Genomic DNA, 12974 nt, shown 5'->3' with positions numbered 1-12974 from the left:
TGTGGAACTTGTTCAGTTTATGTCTCAGTTGTTGAATCTGTTATGTTCATACAAATATTTGCACGTTGAGTTTGCTAAATATAAGCGCAGTTGACAGTGAGAGGACATTTCTTTTTTTGCTGAGCTTAGTTACAGTCTTGTCTCATCGCTGCAACTCCCGTACGGACTTGGGAGAGGTGAAGGTCAGGAGCCGTGCGTCCTCCGAAACACAACCCAGCCGAGCCGCTTCTTGACACAATGCCCGCTTAACCCGGAAGCCAGCTTCACCAGTGTGTCGGAGGAAACACCGGACACCTGGCGATCTTGTCAGCATGCATTGCGCCCGATCCAGCACAGGAGTCGCTAGGTGCGACAAGAACATCCTTGTCGGCCAAACCCTCCCTTAACTTGGACAATGCTGGTACAATTGTGCACCGCCCCATTGGTCTCCCAGTCGGGACCGGCTGCGACAGAGTCTGGACTCAAACCAGGATCTCTAGTGGCACAGCTAGCATTGCTGAATTCAATAGTAGACTGCCATTTACCAACACCTCATTCAATAGCTAGCAGCTAGCATTGCGGTGCAGTGCCTTAGACCACTGCGCCACCCGGGAAGCGTACATGATGTGGACACTGATGAACTTGAAGCTCTCGATCTGCTCCAATTTGTCGATGTATTTATATTTTTTCAGGATCATGTGGGTGTGTATGTGTGTGTGTGTGTGTGTGTATGTGTGTGTGTGTGTGTGTAATGTGTGTGTGTGTGTGTGTGTAATGTGTGTGTGTGTGTGTGTGTATGCGTGTGTCTCTTCACAGTCCCCGCTGTTCCAGAATGTGTATTTTTATGTTTTTAAATCTAATTTTACTCCTTGCATGAGTTACTTTATGTGGAATAGATTTCCATGTAGTCATGGCTCTATGTAGTACTGTGCACCTCCCATAGTCTGTTCTGGACTTGGAGACTGTGAAGAGACCTCTGGTGTCATGTCTTGTGGGGTATGCATAGGTGTCTGAGCTGTGTGCTAGTAGTTCAAACAGACAGCTTGGTGCTTTCAACATGTCAATACCTCTCATAAATACAAGTAGTGATCAAGTCAATCTCTCCTCCACTTTGAGCCAGGAGAGATTTACATGCATATTATTAATGTTAACTCTCTGTGTACGTCCAAGGCTCAGCCGTGTTACCCTGTTCTGAGCCAATTGCAATTTTCATAAGTCCCTCTTTGTGGCACCCGACTACACGACTGAACAGTAGTCTGTATGCCTTATGATTAACGAGTCGTGGTGTGATCATAACAACATACTGTACAGGAACTCAAATCCTTTTCGTCACCTGACTTAGAGTTCCTTACGATCAAATGCTGACCGCATTATCTTCCAAGAGAATTCTCCTTGATAATAATCACAGCCATGTACATCCCCCCAAGCAGACACCTCGACGGCCCTGAAACAACTTCACTGGACTCTATGTAAACTAGAAACCACATATCATGAGGCTGCATTTATTGTAGCTGGGAGTTTAAACAAAGCTAATCTGAAAACAAATTTTATCAGCATATCGAATGAGTGACCCGGGCTAACAGCATTCTGGATCGTTGCTACTCTAACTTCCACGACGCATACAAAGCCCTCCCTCCTTTCGGAAAATCTGACCACGACTCCATTTTGTTGCTCCCAGCCTATAGACAGAAACTAAAACAGGAAACGCCCGTGCTCAGGTCTGTTCAACGCTGGTCCAACCAATCTGATTCCACGCTTCCAGATTGCTTCGATCACGTGGACTGGGATATGTTCCAGATTGCCTCAGACAACAACATTGATGTATACGCTGATTCGGTGAGTGAGTTGAAGGGCATCGATGTTGTCCCCACAGCGTCTATTAAAACATTCCCCAACTAGAAACCGTGAATTGATGGCAGAATTCACACAAAACTAAAAGCACGAACCACTGTTTTTAATCAGGGCAAGACGACCGGAAACATGACCGAATACAAACAGTGTAGCTATTCCCTCCACAAGGCAATCAAACAAGCTAAGCGTCAGTATAGAAACAAAGCAGTCGCAAATCAACGGCTCAGACACGAGACGTATGTGCCAGGGTCTACAGTCAATCACGGACTACAAAAAGAAAACCAGCCCCGTCGCGGACACCGACGTCTTGCTCCCAGACAAACTAAACAACTTCTCTGCTCGCTTTGAGGACAATACAGTGCCATTGACACTGCCAGCTAACAAAACCTGTGGGCTCTCCTTCACTATAGCCAACGTGAGTAAAACATTTAAACGTGTTAACCCTCGCAAGGCTGCCGGCCCAGACGGCATACCTAGCCGCATCCTCAGAGCATGCGCAGACCAACTTGCTATTGATGAATGGTAGTCTACTATTGAGCTATTGGCAAATGGTACTATCCTATTGAGCTATTGGTAAATGGTAGTCTTTACTGAACAAACTATTGGTAAATGGTACCATACTACTGAATGAGCTATTGATAAATGGTAGTCTACTATTGAATGAGGTGTTGGTAAATGGTACCCTACAACTGAATGAGCTATTGATAAATGGTAGTCTACTATTGAATGAGGTGTTGGTAAATGGTAGTCTACTATTGAATGAGCTACTGATAAATGGTAGTCAACTATTGAATGAGCTACTGATAAATGGTAATCTACTATTGAATGAGGTGTTGGTAAATGGTAGTCTACTATTGAATGAGCTATTGATAAATGGTAGTCTACTATTGAATGAGCTATTGATAAATGGTTCCTTACTTTCGAATGAGCTATTGATAAATGGTAGTCTACTATTGAATGAGCTATTGATAAATGGTACCCTACTATTGAATGAGCTATTGATAAATGGTACAGTTCTTTTGAATGAGCTATTGATAAATGGTACCCTACTATTGAATGAGGTGATGGTAAATGGTAGTCTACTATTGAATGAGCTATTGGTAAATGGTAGTCTACTATTGAATGAGCTACTGATAAATGGTACCCTACTTTTGAATGAGCTATTGGTAAATGGTACCCTACTATTGAATGAGCTATTGATAAATGGTCATCTAATATTGAATGAGCTATTGATAAATGGTACAGTTCTTTTGAATGAGCTATTGGTAAATGGTACCCTACTATTGAATGAGGTGTTGGTAAATGGTAGTCTACTATTGAATGAGCTATTGATAAATGGTAGTCTACTTTTGAATGAGCTACTGGTAAATGGTACCCTACTATTGAATGAGGTGTTGGTAAATGGTAGTTCACTATTGAATGAGCTATTGATAAATGGTAGTCTACTATTGAATGAGCTACTGGTAAATGGTACCCTACTATTGAATGAGGTGTTGGTAAATGGTACCCTACTATTGAATGAGCTACTGATAAATGGTAGTCTAATATTGAATGAGCTACTGGTAAATGGTACCGTACTATTGAATGAGCTATTGATAAATGGTAACTTACTTTCGAATGAGCTATTGATAAATGGTAGTCTACTATTGAATGAGCTATTGATAAATTGTACCCTACTATTGAATGAGCTATTGATAAATGGTACCCTACTATTGAATGAGCTATTGATAAATGGTACCCTACTATTGAATGAGCTATTGATAAATGGTGGTCTAATATTGAATGAATGTAAATGGTACCCTACTATTGAATGAGCTATTGATAAATGGTACCCTACTATTGAATGAGCTATTGATAAATGGCACCCTACTATTGAATGAGCTATTGATAAATGGTACCCTACTATTGAATGAGCTACTGGTAAATGGAACCCTACTATTGAATGAGGTGTTGGTAAATGGTAGTCTACTATTGAATGAGCTATTGGTAAATTGTACCCGACTATTGAATGAGCTATTGGTAAATGGTAGTCTACTATTGAATGAGCTACTGGTAAATGGTAGTCTACTATTGAATGAGGTATTGATAAATGGTGCCCTACTATTGAATGAGGTATTGATAAATGGTATCCTACTATTGAATGAGGTGATGGTAAATGGTACCTTACTATTGAATGAGGTGTTGGTAAATGGTAGTCTACTATTGAATGAGCTACTGATAAATGGTAGTCTACTATGGAATGAGCTACTGGTAAATGGTATCCTACTATTGAATGAGGTGATGGTAAATGGTACCTTACTATTGAATGAGGTGTTGGTAAATGGTAGTCTACTATTGAATGAGCTACTGATAAATGGTAGCCTACTATTGAATGAGGTGTTGGTAAATGGTAGCCTACTATTGAATGAGGTGTTGGTAAATGGTAGTCTACTATTGAATGAGCTACTGATAAATGGTAGTCTACTATGGAATGAGCTACTGGTAAATGATATCCTACTATTGAATGAGGTGATGGTAAATGGTACCTTACTATTGAATGAGGTGTTGGTAAATGGTAGTCTACTATTGAATGAGCTACTGATAAATGGTAGTCTACTATTGAATGAGCTACTGGTAAATGGTATCCTACTATTGAATGAGGTGTTGATAAATGGTACCCTACTATTGAATGAGGTGTTGGTAAATGGTAGTCTACTATTGAATGAGCTATTGATAAATGGTAGTCTACTTTTGAATGAGCTACTGGTAAATGGTACCCTACTATTGAATGAGGTGTTGGTAAATGGTAGTTCACTATTGAATGAGCTATTGATAAATGGTAGTCTACTATTGAATGAGCTACTGGTAAATGGTACCCTACTATTGAATGAGGTGTTGGTAAATGGTACCCTACTATTGAATGATAAATGGTAGTCTAATATTGAAAATGGTAAATGGTACCTACTATGAATGAGCTATTGATAAATGGTAACTTACTTTCGAATGAGCTATTGATAAATGGTAGTCTACTATTGAATGAGCTATTGATAAATTGTACCCTACTATTGAATGAGCTATTGATAAATGGTACCCTACTATTGAATGAGCTATTGATAAATGGTACCCTACTATTGAATGAGCTATTGATAAATGGTAGTCTAATATTGAATGAGCTACTGGTAAATGGTACCCTACTATTGAATGAGCTATTGATAAATGGTACCCTACTATTGAATGAGCTATTGATAAATGGCACCCTACTATTGAATGAGCTATTGATAAATGGTACCCTACTATTGAATGAGCTACTGGTAAATGGAACCCTACTATTGAATGAGGTGTTGGTAAATGGGTACTATTGAATCTACCCGACTATTGAATGAGCTATTGATAAATGGTCTACTATTGAATGAGCTACTGGTAAATGGTAGTCTACTATTGAATGAGGTATTGATAAATGGTGCCCTACTAAATGGTAAATGGTATCCTACTATTGAATGAGGTGATGGTAAATGGTACCTTACTATTGAATGAGGTGTTGGTAAATGGTAGTCTACTATTGAATGAGCTACTGATAAATGGTAGTCTACTATGGAATGAGCTACTGGTAAATGGTATCCTACTATTGAATGAGGTGATGGTAAATGGTACCTTACTATTGAATGAGGTGTTGGTAAATGGTAGTCTACTATTGAATGAGCTACTGATAAATGGTAGCCTACTATTGAATGAGGTGTTGGTAAATGGTAGCCTACTATTGAATGAGGTGTTGGTAAATGGTAGTCTACTATTGAATGAGCTACTGATAAATGGTAGTCTACTATGGAATGAGCTACTGGTAAATGATATCCTACTATTGAATGAGGTGATGGTAAATGGTACCTTACTATTGAATGAGGTGTTGGTAAATGGTAGTCTACTATTGAATGAGCTACTGATAAATGGTAGTCTACTATTGAATGAGCTACTGGTAAATGGTATCCTACTATTGAATGAGGTGTTGATAAATGGTACCCTACTATTGAATGACGTGTTGGTAAATGGTAGTCTACTATTGAATGAGCTACTGATAAATGGTAGCCTACTATTGAATGAGGTGTTGGTAAATGGTAGCCTACTATTGAATGAGGTGTTGGTAAATGGTAGTCTACTATTGAATGAGCTACTGATAAATGGTAGTCTACTATGGAATGAGCTACTGGTAAATGGTATCCTACTATTGAATGAGGTGTTGGTAAATGGTACCTTACTATTGAATGAGGTGTTGGTAAATGGTAGTCTACTATTGAATGTGCTACTGATAAATGGTAGCCTACTATTGAATGAGGTGTTGGTAAATGGTACCCTACTATTGAATGAGGTGTTGGTAAATGGTAGTCTACTATTGAATGAGCTACTGATAAATGGTAGCCTACTATTGAATGAGGTGTTGGTAAATGGTACCCTACTAAGGTCACGCCCTGACCTTAGAGAACCTTTTATTTGTCTATTTTGGTTAGGTCAGGGTGTGACTAGGGTGGGTAGTCTAGTTTTTTATTTTCTATGTTGGTCTGGTATGGTTCCCAATCAGAGGCAGCTGTCTATCGTCAAGATGGCGTAGCAGTCAGACGTCCTGTCGTGTCGTGTCCCTTGTATATATCGTTTTTTTCTTGTTTTTACATATTTTTCTTCGCATATCTTTTAAAACATTTTGCTCAACCTCAGCTTCCAAATACTCTCCTGCAACCCGCCTCACCCAATGTAGCTATTTTTCCTAAAGTATTTATATTTACTTCGGAACCGGAACCCCTCAACTGAAGCTAGCCAGCTAACTACCAGCTATGCTAGCGGTCTTCAGCTAACCGGTCATCAGCTAGCCTTTAGCTCGGAAAGCTCTCGCCAGTTCGAACAACGCGACTCTAACCAGAGCATAACGGACCTATTTATTTTCCCACCGCAAACGGAACATTTTTCAGCTAGCTATATAGCTAGCTATATAGCTAAACCGCAACCCCGGATGATTACTCCTGGCTAGCGTTTCCACCCACTTAGCTTGAAGCTAGCCCGGCCAGAGCCCCTGTGCTACCACCGTAGCATACTCCTGGGTTACAATATCCGGACCCACGACCGGTCTATCGATGTCACCGCATGAAGAGGAATAAACAGACTCACCCCATCGCGACGTCCCCCAAAGGCTAACTCTCTAGCCCTTGCTATCTCCTTGCTTGCTAATTCGGCCTGCTAACTACTAGCTTGTCTAGCCCCGGTCCGCTAACTGCTACCTTGTTTAGCCCCGGCCTACTAACTGTTAGCTTGTTAGTACAGGCCTGCTAACTGTCTGAATCGCCGTGTCCCAAACACTCACTGGACCCATATTTACTTTCTATCTCTTTTCAATTTTTAATTTGTTTATACCTTCCGGTAACCTGCCTCACCCAATGTGATACGGAATCGCTATTATTTTTAATTTTTAGAACACACTCAATAACCTCCAGAAGCTAACTAGCTACAAGCTATTTAGTCATTGTTAGTTTTTTTTAACCTGGATAACACTCGCCAGTCCAGCTTCCCCGCCCCATCCACCGCTGCCCCCTGGACACTGATCACTTGGCTACATAGCTGATGCACGCTGGACTGTCCATTAATCATGGTACTCCATTCTGCTTGTTTATGTTTTATCTGTCGGCCCCGTTGCCTAGTCAACGCCATTTTACCTGCTGTTGTTGTGCTAGCTGATTAGCTGTTGTTGTCTCACCTACTGTTTTAGCTAGCTTTCCCAATTCAACACCTGTGATTACTGTATGCCTCGCTGTATGTCTCTCTCAAATGTCAATATGCCTTGTATATTGTTGTTCAGGTTAGTTATCATTGTTTTAGTTCACAATGGAGCCCCTAGTTCCACTCTTCATACCCCTGATACCTCCTTTGTTCCACCTCCCACACATGCGGTGACCTCACCCATTACAACCAGCATGTCCAGAGATAAAACCTCTCTCATCATCACCCAGTGCCTGGGCTTACCTCCGCTGTACCCGTACCCCACCATACCCCTGTCTGCGCATTATGCCCTGAATATATTATACCATGCCCAGAAACCTGTTCCTCTTATTCTCTGTCCCCAATGCTCTAGACGACCAGTTTTGATAGCCTTTAGCCGCACCCTCATACTACTCCTTCTCTGTTCCGCGGGTGATGTGGAGGTAAACCCAGGCCCTGCATGTCCCCAGGCACCCTCATTTGTTGACTTCTGTGATTGAAAAAGCCTTGGTTTCATGCATGTCAACATCAGAAGCCTCCTCCCTAAGTTTGTTTTACTCACTGCTTTAGCACACTCTGCTAACCCTGATGTCCTTGCCGTGTCTGAATCCTGGCTCAGGAAGGCCACCAAAAATTCTGAGATTTCCATACCCAACTATAACATCTTCCGTCAAGATAGAACTGCCAAAGGGGGAGGAGTTGCAGTCTACTGCAGAGATAGCCTGCAAAGTAATGTCATACTTTCCAGGTCCATACCCAAACAGTTCGAACTACTCATTTTGAAAATTACTCTCTCCAGAAATAAGAATCTCTCACTGCTGCCGCCTGCTACCGACCCCCCTCAGCTCCCAGCTGTGCCCTGGACACCATTTGTGAATTGATTGCCCCCCATCTTGCTTCAGAGTTTGTTCTGTTTGGTGACCTAAACTGGGATATGCTTAACACCCCGGCACTCCTACAATCTAAGCTAGATTCCCTCAATCTCACACAAATCATCAAGGAACCCACCAGGTACAACCCTAACTCTGTAAACAAGGGCACCTTCATAGACATCCTGACCAACTGGCCCTCCAAATACACCTCCGCTGTCTTCAACCAGGATCTCAGCGATCACTGACTCATTGCCTGTATCCGCTACGGAGCCGCAGTCAAACGACCACCCCTCATCACTGTCAAACGCTCCCTAAAACACTTCTGTGAGCAGGCCTTTCTAATCGACCTGGCCCGGGTATCCTGGAAGGACATTGACCTCATCCCGTCAGTTGAGGATGCCTGGTCATTCTTTAAAAGTAACTTCCTCACCATTTTAGATAAGCATGCTCCGTTCAAAAAAATGCAGAACTAAGAACAGATACAGCCCTTGGTTCACTCCAGACCTGACCGCCCTCGACCAGCACAAAAACATCCTGTGGCGGACTGCAATAGCATCGAATAGTCCCCGCGATATGCAACTGTTCAGGGAAGTCAGGAACCAATACACGCAGTCAGTCAGGAAAGCTAAGGCCAGCTTCTTCAGGCAGAAGTTTGCATCCTGTAGCTCCAACTCCAAAAAGTTCTGGGACACTGTGAAGTCCATGGAGAACAAGAGCACCTCCTCCCAGCTGCCCACTGCACTGAGGCTAGGTAACACGGTCACCACTGATAAATCCATGATTATCGAAAACTTCAACAAGCATTTCTCAACGGCTGGCCATGCCTTCCGCCTGGCTACTCCAACCTCGGCCAACAGCTCCGCCCCCCCGCAGCTCCTCGCCCAAGCCTCTCCAGGTTCTCCTTTACCCAAATCCAGATAGCAGATGTTCTGAAAGAGCTGCAAAACCTGGACCCGTACAAATCAGCTGGGCTTGACAATCTGGACCCTCTATTTCTGAAACTATCCGCCGCCATTGTCGCAACCCCTATTACCAGCCTGTTCAACCTCTCTTTCATATCGTCTGAGATCCCCAAGGATTGGAAAGCTGCCGCAGTCATCCCCCTCTTCAAAGGGGGAGACACCCTGGACCCAAACTGTTACAGACCTATATCCATCCTGCCCTGCCTATCTAAGATCTTCGAAAGCCAAGTCCACCTCTACGCAGACGACACCATTCTATATACTTCCGGCCCGTCCTTGGACACTGTGCTATCTAACCTCCAAACAAGCTTCAATGCCATACAACACTCCTTCCGTGGCTTCCAACTGCTCTTAAACGCTAGTAAAACCAAATGCATGCTTTTCAACCGATCGCTGCCTGCACCCGCATGCCCGACGAGCATCACCACCCTGGATGGTTCCGACCTTGAATATGTGGACAACTATAAGTACCTAGGTGTCTGGCTAGACTGTAAACTCTCCTTCCAGACTCATATCAAACATCTCCAATCGAAAATCAAATCAAGAGTCGGCTTTCTATTCCGCAACAAAGCCTCCACTCACGCCGCCAAACTTACTCTAGTAAAACTGACTATCCTACCGATCCTCGACTTCGGCGATGTCATCTACAAAATTGCTTCCAACACTCTACTCAGCAAACTGGATGCAGTTTATCACAGTGCCATCCGTTTTGTCACTAAAGCACCTTATACCACCTACCACTGCGACTTGTATGCTCTAGTCGGCTGGCCCTCGCTACATATTCGTCGCCAGACCCACTGGCTCCAGGTCATCTACAAGTCCATGCTCGGTAAATCTCCGCCTTATCTCAGTTCACTGGTCACGATGGCAACACCCATCCGTAGCACGCGCTCCAGCAGGTGTATCTCACTGATCATCCCTAAAGCCAACACCTCATTTCGCCACCTTCCGTTCCAGTACTCTGCTGCCTGTGACTGGAACGAATTGCAAAAATCCCTGAATTTGGAGACTTTTATCTCCCTCACCAACTTCAAACATCTGCTATCTGAGCAGCTAACCGTAGCCCACCCATTTTCACCTACCTCATCCCCATACTGTTTTTATTTATTTACTTTTCTGCTCTTTTGCACACCAATATCTCTACCTGTACATGACCATCTGATCATTTATCACTCCAGTGTTAATCTGCAAAATTGTAATTATTCGCCTACCTCCTCATGCCTTTTGCACACAATGTATATAGACTCCCCTTTTTTTTCTACTGTGTTATTGACTTGTTAATTGTTTACTCCATGTGTAACTCTGTGTTGTCTGTTCACACTGCTATGCTTTATCTTGGCCAGGTCGCAGTTGCAAATGAGAACTTGTTCTTAACTAGCCTACCTGGTTAAATAAAGGTGAAATAAATAAATAAAAAATAAATTGGGGATCATATTTAGGCAGCCTTTTCCTACCTGTTGTTTGTGGGATCTTGATTTTGTATTGTTGCTTTTTAGCCTTACAAAGCTGTACGTTTTGGTTGTTACTCTTTCTTGGTTTGTGCCGGTTATCATAAATAAAAAATGATTAACCTACCCCACGCTGCATCTTGTTCCGACCATCCTTCCAACAACGATCATTACATAAGATCCCACCACCCACGGACCAAGCAGCATGCCCAGGAGGAGCAGACATCTGGGACGTGGGAGGATATATTGGACGGGAAGGGATCCTGGACATGGGAGCAGGCGGAGGCAGCGAAGGAGCAACAACGACGACACCGGGTTTCGCGGCCACGAAGGAAGCCCGAGAGGCAGCCTCAAAACATTTTTTGGGAGGGAACATGGGGTGGTTGGCGGAGCCAAGGTGGGAACCAGAACCAACTCCCTGTACCCACCGTGTAGAGTTGGTCACCGTTTAGGTGCCATGATTTCAGGTTCCACGCACAGTGTTTCCAGTGCGCCTCCACAGCCCGGTGCGTTCTGTGCCAGCTCCCCGCACTTGTCGTGCTAAAGTGGGTATCTGTCCAGGATGGGTTGTGCCGGCTCAGCGCTCCTGGTCTCCAATACGCCTCCAGGGTCCAGTACAGTGCATCCTGCGCCGGCTCTACGCACTGTGTCCCCAGTGCGTCCTGTGCCAGCTCCCCGCACTTGCCGTGCAAAGGTGGTCATTTGTCCAGGACGCGTTGTACCAGCTCTATGCTCCAGACCTCCAGTGATGATCCACAGCCCGGAGCCTCCAGTGATGATCCACAGCCCGGAGCCTCCAGTGATGATCCACGGCCTGTAGCTTCCAGTGATGATCCACGGCCTGGAGCTTCCAGTGATGATCCACGGCCCGGAGCTTCCAGTGATGATCCACGGCCCGGAGCCTCCAGTGATGATCCACGGGCCGGAGCCTCCAGCGACGGTTCCCAGTCCGGAGTCTCCGGCAACAATCTATGGTCCGGGAGTCCCCGGCGACAATCTACGCACTGGTTCCTCCGGCGACAATCTATGGGCCGGAGCCTCTGGCGATGATCCATGATCCGGTTCCCCCGGCGACGATCCCTGCACCAGAGGCACCACCGAAGCTGGCGGATCCGCGAGCGGAGCGGGGTCTACGTCCCGCACCGGAGCCGCCACCGAGGCTAGATGCCCACCCGGACCCGGGGGGGGCGGGTGTACTGTCATGCCCTGACCTTAGAGAACCTTTTATTTCTCTATTTTGGTTAGGTCAGGGTGTGACTAGGGTGGGTAGTCTAGTTTTTTCTTTTCTATGTTGGTCTGGTATGGTTCCCAATCAGAGGCAGCTGTCTATCGTAGTGTCTGATTGGGGATCATATTTAGGCAGCATTTCCTACCTTTTGTTTGTAAGATCTTGATTTTGTATTGTTCCTTTTTAGCTTTACGAAGCTGTACGTTTTGGTTGTTACTCTTTCTTTTGTGCCGGTTATCATAAATAAAAATGATTAACCTACCCCACGCTGCATCCTGGTTCGACCATCCTTCCAACAATGATCGTTACAAATGAACTATTGGTAAATGGCAGTCTGATATTGAATGAGCTATTGATAAATGGTACCCTACTATTGAATTAACTATTGATAAATGGTACCCTACTATTGAATGAGGTGTTGGTAAATGGTAGTCTACTATTGAATGAGCTATTAGCAAATGGTAGTCTTCTATTGATCGAGGTATTGATAAATGGTACCCTACTATTGAATGAGCTACTGGTAAATGGTGCCCTACTATTGAATGAGCTATTGGTAAATGGAACCCTCCTATTGAATGAACTATTGGTAAATGTTAATCTACTATTGAATGAGCTATTGATAAATGGTAGTCTAATATTGAATGAGCTATTGGTAAATGGTACCCTACTATTGAATTAACAATTGATAAATGGTAGTCTAGTATTGAATGAGGTGTTGATAAATGTTACCCTACTTTCGAATGAGCTATTAATAAATGTTACACTACTATTAAATGAGCTATTGATAAATTGTAGTTTACAATTGATTGAGCTATTGATAAATGGTTGTCTGCTATTGATTGAGCTATTGATAAATGGTAACCTACTATTGCATGAGCTATTGATAAATGGTAGTTTAATATTTTATGATCTTGTTGTT

Source organism: Oncorhynchus masou, chromosome 29 (genome assembly GCF_036934945.1).
Source record: "Oncorhynchus masou masou isolate Uvic2021 chromosome 29, UVic_Omas_1.1, whole genome shotgun sequence".
NCBI lineage: Eukaryota > Metazoa > Chordata > Actinopteri > Salmoniformes > Salmonidae > Oncorhynchus > Oncorhynchus masou.
This window is presented reverse-complemented; position numbering follows the sequence as displayed.